The 6,949-nt window shown below is 43.9% G+C and overlaps 1 long non-coding RNA gene across 1 annotated transcript in view; it reads right to left on the reverse strand.

Annotated features, from left to right (window-relative positions):
* Positions 1-326: 326 nt before the first annotated feature.
* LOC110304244 overlaps positions 327-6,949 on the reverse strand; it is a 19,835-nt gene continuing 13,212 nt past the window's right edge. The window contains exons 3-5 of the long non-coding RNA XR_002379036.1: positions 3,299-3,392; positions 2,499-2,592; positions 327-689 (exon numbers count right to left, since the gene is read on the reverse strand). This is a non-coding gene — a long non-coding RNA (uncharacterized LOC110304244). The remainder of the gene's footprint in view (positions 690-2,498; positions 2,593-3,298; positions 3,393-6,949) is intronic.

Genomic DNA, 6,949 nt, shown 5'->3' on the forward strand with positions numbered 1-6,949 from the left:
CTGTGGGTTGTGACTCCTTTGGGGGGAGAGGTCCCAAATAATCCTTTCACAGGGTCACATATCAAATACCCTGCATATTGGACATTTACATTACAACTTACAAAGTAGCAAGTTTACACTTATGAAGTAGTAGTGAAAATAATTGTATGACGTGGGGGTCACCATGACATGAGGGTCACAGCTTGAGGAAGGCTGAGAACCAGGGAATCTACATGGAGATCTCCTGATGTTGGTACTAAGGGTCCTTGCATCCAAGTCTTTTCTTTGCTAATCACACCTCAGGCACTCTATATAGATCCTCAGGAAGGACACAAAGTTAAACAAATCAACAGTAGTGTAATATGGTTTATTACATATGATAATATGGTATCACACCCATAAAGACATGATGGAGCTGGGGTATGGCAAATGTTGTGATCCCTGGGGACCAGTATCACCTTGCAGCAAAATCCAGCCCCTCACAGGCATCAGGGTTAGTAGCAGACATTTTCTGTCCTTTCCCAAGCCAGACTCAGCAAGTAACAAACAACCAGACAACAAATTTTCCCAGTGGTGCCGCCATGATACAAGGAGCAAAGGTCCTGGTAAGCTGGCAGTCATAGGGCAGGTCACATGACCAAGACAGGGTCCATCTTAGTCCCAGAACAACTTTTTTGGACAACAAGGTAAGATCTGGAAAACACTCAATTCTGTAACAAGAAGTTGAAGATAACTGAAAACTGTTGAAGGGCGACTCTCAGGACCACCAAGATACCACAGACAGCAATCCAGTTGCGGTCTGACCTGTCCTGCCATCTTTGTCAGCTGATGGCATGGCTCTGGGTCAAGTGCTTAGAGTGACTTAGGAAGAACAGGGCTTTGGATTCATGTCCCTAACATGCGCTCAGTCTGCCTCTCCCACCTGCTAGCTGTGTGACCATAGCCAAGTCCATTAACCTTCTCGAGCTTTGGCTTCAAACTATAAAAATAACACTTGTGCGTTAAGCACTTAGCATGTTTTCTGGCCTACAGCAGGGGATGTAAATGACGTCTATTATTGTTGTTCTTAATGGGAAAGCTCGTTCTGTAGTTCTGTTCCCAGCATCATTTCCCTTGTGACCCACAAGACATATTTTGAGATAGCTGACCAGTTGAAGGGCATCATCTGGGTAGTGAACCCCGGGCTCTCATTAGCTTCAGTGAGCTGACCAATTCCATGCCACGGAGGTTTACGCCGCAGGGAGCATGTTCTTGGCAGAGGATCAGTCTCTATCTCATGCCTTTGTCCAGGGAGGCCAGACTAGAGTTAACTATGCTTTGTAGTGCTATTTGGACAAATTACAATGATGTTAATTTGAATTTCACAAGTTTTCACTGATTTCTGGGCTCTGCCTACTATATTATACTATTCCCAAAGCTTCAGGAATCGTTCACGCGTACACAGAGAATGCACGTTAAGGGAAACTAATTCTTAACCGATCCCTGACCATGACCAACTGAATGAAGACATTCCCTTGGGAAGTTAAACATGCTAGCAATCCGGCCATGGCTCAGGAGTTTCTCCAGAGGGATTGCCGGTTTATGAGCTGTATGAAGAGTCAGACTTATTTACAGTCAGACTCCATTTTTCACTTCTGATAGTATTACGCAGTTTGATCCCCTGCCCCACCCCCCTTGGCTACGAATGGTTTTGCTATTTCCAGAAAACAACCCAATCTGAAAATAAGACCCACTTGCCACTATCCAGAGGATGTGGAAGAGGATATCACATATTCTGGGGACAGTCCCATAGAGAATTGTAGAACCTTAGATACCAGAATAGCATCCCCATGGCAGTAAGCTTGCCACGGTATCTGTTTGTTCCTTAGACTGTTCATTCAACAGAACTGAATGACAGAGCTAGCTATTGGCAATTTGTTCTTGCAAACAACTTTATTGACTCATCGCTGTCCAGTGCCTGTCTACTGGAAACCTTACTTGATCTCAAGGTGTGTAGGGTACACACTCAAGTGAGGCTTCATCCAGTTAGGAAGTCAAACAATAAATGAGCAGTTGTCAAAAAGAGCCTCAAGGCTGGGCATGGTGGCGCACGCCTTTAATCCCAGCACTCGGGAGGCAGAGGCAGGCGGATTTCTGAGTTCGAGGCCAGCCTGGTCTACAAAGTGAGTTCCAGGATAGCTGGGGCTATACAGAGAAACCTTGTCTCGAAAAACCAAAAAAAAAAAAAAAAAGAAAAAAAAAAAGCCTCAAAAGGAATTTCTCTCAGGGAGAGAGCTAAGCTGGTCTGAGGATGAGGAGAGCATCCCTGAAGAAACTCTAATGTTAATATCAGAGCAGAAGAGTCACGGGTATTACAGGACAGACAGAAGTGACATGTGATTATAGCTTTAGGGAGACAGTGGGAGATTAGAGTGGATCATATATGACCTGACAGGGCAAGTCAAAGAACTCACCTGTACACAAACACACACACACACACACAGAGCAAACATGTGCAAGCTGAATGTGGTGGTCCATACCTGTGATTCCAGCATTTGGAATGCTGAGGCAGGAGGATTGTTGCTAGTTTGAGGCCAGGTGAGTTCCAGGACCACAACCACCTCAGAGAGAAACCTATGCAGAGGAAAGGAAACAGAGTTACAGAGGAATGAAAAAGAGAGCGGAGAGGGAGGGAAGCTGTTAAATAAAACTCTAGGATGGAAGCCCGCATGATGGTGCTCACCTGCACTTGTAGTACTTTGGAGGCTGAACGAAAAGGGAGGCAAATTTGAGACCAGCCTCAGTTATGAGAAAGACAAACAAAAAACAAACAAACAAATACACACTCAGAGGAGAGTGATGGTGAAAACAGACAGCTCCAGGGAGTGCTTAGAAGACAGCCACAAGGACAGAGACAGAGATGACAGCCAGGAAGCTAAGGATGACTGCCACAGAGCTGCTGGGGACTGCAGGAGCCACAGTGGCTCTTACCAAGCTGTGGCTGCGTGTGCATGTGTGCGTGTGTGCGTGTGCGTGTGTGTGTGTGTATGTGTGTGTGTTGTATGCATGTGTAGAGACCAAAAGACAACTCTAGCTACTTCTCTTAACTACTTATGCTATGAGAGTGTGAGAAAAGCACTGTGAAGATATATCCTCAACGCTATCTGACGGTGTCAGGAAAGAGTTTATGGAACAGGAAACAGCTAACAATAGCAGGCTGAGAAGAGGGCTCACTTGGTAAAGTGCTTGTCTTGTAAGCACAAGTATTCAAGTTCCACCCCAGAGTCCATGCTTAAAAAAAAAAAAAAAAAGAATTAAAGCACGGCATGATGGCGCTTACCTTTAATCCAAGCACTCAGGAGGCAAAGGCAGGCAAACCTCGGTTCAAGGCCAGCCTCTTGTCTACAAAGTCCAGGACAGCCAGGGCTGGTTAACTGGGGGAAAAAAAAGGTAGTCAGGTGCTGTGGCATGTACTTGGAATCGGTGCTCAGGGGGTGGAGACAGGGCTCCCTAGGGCTCGTTGGCTGCCAGGCCAGCCTACTTAGTGAGCTCCAGGTCAAGGAAGTCCTATATTTAAAAGAAAAGGAAGAAAGGTGCGCAGTGCCTGATACCCAAGGCTGTCCCTCCAGCCTCTATACACATGTGAACCTGCACACACACATAAACACAATTATGAAATAGTAATAAATGAATGGCAGCTAATTATTCCTATGTCACTGACATTGTAATCTGCTTTTAGCTTAATTTTTGCAATTCAATGAGGTACACATTTCATTTCCTGTTTGCGACAGAATTGGAGGCCCAGAGACATGATTTACTTTCTCAGTGTTACAGTCTCAAGGAAACATACCAGGAACTGGAGTCCGCCTTTGTTTTATTTTTACTAATTTTTCTTGAAACAGGATTTCTCTATTACATAGCTCTGGCTGTCCTGGAACTCATTATGAAGGCTATGGTGGCCTCAAACTCACAGAGACTCACCTGTCTCTGCCTCCCAAATGCTGGGACTAACGGTAGCCTCCTTGTCTGTTTTAGTCCAGCTTTAGATAGCATTGCTGTCTCTCGCCTCCTGTTTTGAGTCATGACAGGGAGAATACACCCTAGCAGACAGAGGAAAAGGCACTACAAAGACTCTGCAGGGAGAGAGCTGGCTGGCTTGCAGAACCAAGGCCACTGGGGCTGATGAGTCGGAAGAATGGAGAGTAACCATCAGATTGGTTTAATGCCATGAGGCGTGGTTTCGGGCTTAGAGTCATCAGGGAGTCGCTGAGAATTAACAAATAGGGAAATAGCGCTATTGAATTTGTAGGTTGCATTTTGGGCAGCAAGGAATGTGTCTGGTACCTTGAGCATGGGAGCGACCCTTTTCCTTTGGACTGATTCTTTACGCAGATGGTTCTGTGGGACGGAACTTCAACCTCATTACTTGTTTTGTATCACACTCAGCTATGATGGCTATGGTATTATTATCCACTTCATCTGAACTTTAAATAGACTTTTAAAACCCTATTTGAACGTGGGTGGGCACAGCTCCAGCTATAGAGAGGCAGAGCTAGGAGGAGGCCTGAAGCTATCTGTCCACCAAGGCTAGCCAAACAAGCTACAATGGCCAGAAGTTAAAATGCCGAAGTTTTGCAGCGATCAGAATGAAGCCTGGTTTCCTGTTTCAGTCCTAGGAGCAGAAGCTGAATGGTACCATCATCTTTTGAGAAGTTAGATTTGAGTCATGGACGGACTCTGTATTCAAACTAAAAGTATGTGATTCACGGATACATTTTGACTTACATGTAATGAGAGCAAATTGGCTAATGGTTGGGATTATTGTAATTCTGGGTAAACATAAATTCTGTGCTTTACAGAGAAACAAAGTTTTCTAATGGCAATGAGCATGAATCTATAATTAGTCCCAATTGCTAAATCTAAAATTGTGCCAGGAATTTCAGTAAAAGCGGTCAGGGTTCAGCAAAGTCTTGTTTATTTGTTGGGGGCAGAGAGCTTCAAGATGCTCTGAGTGTCCCCAGGAAGGGCTGTGTCCCCAGGAAGGGCTACATTCTTGCAAAGGGCTCGTTTCTAGTTCTTGTATGTGGGTACACTGTCACTGTCTTCAGACACACAGAAGACAGCATTGAATCCCATTATAGATGGTTGTGAGCCACCATGTGGTTGCTGGGAATTGAACTCGGGACCTCTGAAAGAGCAGTCAGTGCTCTTAACCACTGAGCCATCTCTTTAGACTGCTCTTTCTAGTTCTTAAATCTCATCAAGACCTTTCTGTGCATTTGAGAATCTCTCCAATCTAAAAAAGTCCTTGTCTGTTTTGCTCTACAACAATTTGTCACTATTTACAATCACTACCTAGTCTGACTTAGTGAAGGTCTGGAGTATGCCTACAATATCATACTTTTTCTCTCACTGAGACCATTGAAGAGAAATAAGGGGCTCTGAGGGGAGGAGATTGGACAGACAGCTGGAAACCAAGAGCATGTATTCTCTTTGCTTGTGTCTTGATATCTGGCTAAGAAGAACAAGATTTCTGTCCCGCTCACCTTTGGTCTCTAACATTCTGCGGGCATCAGTTTCTCAGAAGGAGCCACAGAAAAGCAAAAGGAAAGCCATCAGAGCCAGCTTGTATCCATCCTAATTTCGGTCACTGTTTTTCTCAACTAGCCTCTCAGCTACTTGAAGTATGGATTAACTCTACTGTCTTCTTTATTAAAATACTTAGGGCTGAAGGCTGAAGAACAGAAACAAAAGCCATCAAAGAAAAGTATCTTTCCATGCCATAAAAACTTTGGGTTGGGTACCAAAGTGTTCAGAGATTGGTCCATCTTATTAGAATTGGGGAAGTATTTTGCTCCCCATAAAGTTTCCTTTCTTTTATTACGCAAACTTGGCTTGAATGACATTACTTTATGCCCAGCCAGAAAAGCCCAAGATTCAAACACTTCGCAGTCAAATACTGAGTATGATACAGTGTGTGATGCTAGCTTTGCCAGCCCATTGGCTCAAACACAAGAATCCAAAATGGAAACTGTACCTAATGAAGGCTTATGCATAACTTCTGGGAAACGTCTTTAGATTTAATTTTTTTTAAAAAAAATTTAACCCTATTAGTCATTTCATGTAAGTGGTCCCAAAGAGATATCCATCTACCTCTGGTTTTAATTGGTGCACCACAGGGACTCAGCACTGTAAATGGAAAAGCTGTCACCAATTTTCAAAGGACAGTTTCCTTAGTTAGAGGTCATTTGAAATTAACTGCAATTAACAGTAATTATTCTACCTCTTGCTACCTTAGCTACCTGCAAGGTTATTACAAATACATCTGATCAAATGCGTTTAAGTCACATCAAACCCATGGACCAGTGCCAGGTCCTTACGGATTTTGGGTAAGATGGCCAAGTGCCGGGTCTTTCCCACGTCTCCATGGAGAGATTACGCTGCTCCGGAATCTGCCATAGAGGCTCTGCTCCTGCTTTGTCGCTAGTCAAGGGCTTAGGCCCTCCTGTTTCCATGAGGGGGAAAGTGTCTCTTCCCTTCTCTTGTATGTGCCCTGTGTCTAGAGAAGCAGCCACGTTCCTGGAAGAATTTATCTCCTTTGAATGGGAAAAGTCACCTATGATTGGTCCACACTGGTCAAAAATAAGTTTCAGCTGATAACTGTAGGTAGGTGAAATCACTCCAGCAAGTCTAATCTTGATTCCTTTTCTGATCATATTTGACAGTGAAATGGTATTCATTCAATCTTCTTTCTTACAGATGAGAATTTATAAGTGAGGCCTTTGTGTGACTTACGATAGTCCCTTTGTTATAGCTTAGATGTTATTAATCCCTCCCCTTTAGGCTTTGTTTTGGGGTGTGTGAGGCATAATCTCTCTCTCCTAAAATGGCTTTGAACTTGTGGTCCTTCTGTCTTAGCCTCACAGGTGCTGGGATTACAGGTTTGTGTTGTGATTTCAGCTGAAGTTTGTTTTTTTTTTTTTTTTTTTTT

Source organism: Mus caroli, chromosome 11, assembly GCF_900094665.2.
Source record: "Mus caroli chromosome 11, CAROLI_EIJ_v1.1, whole genome shotgun sequence".
Lineage (NCBI taxonomy): Eukaryota > Metazoa > Chordata > Mammalia > Rodentia > Muridae > Mus > Mus caroli.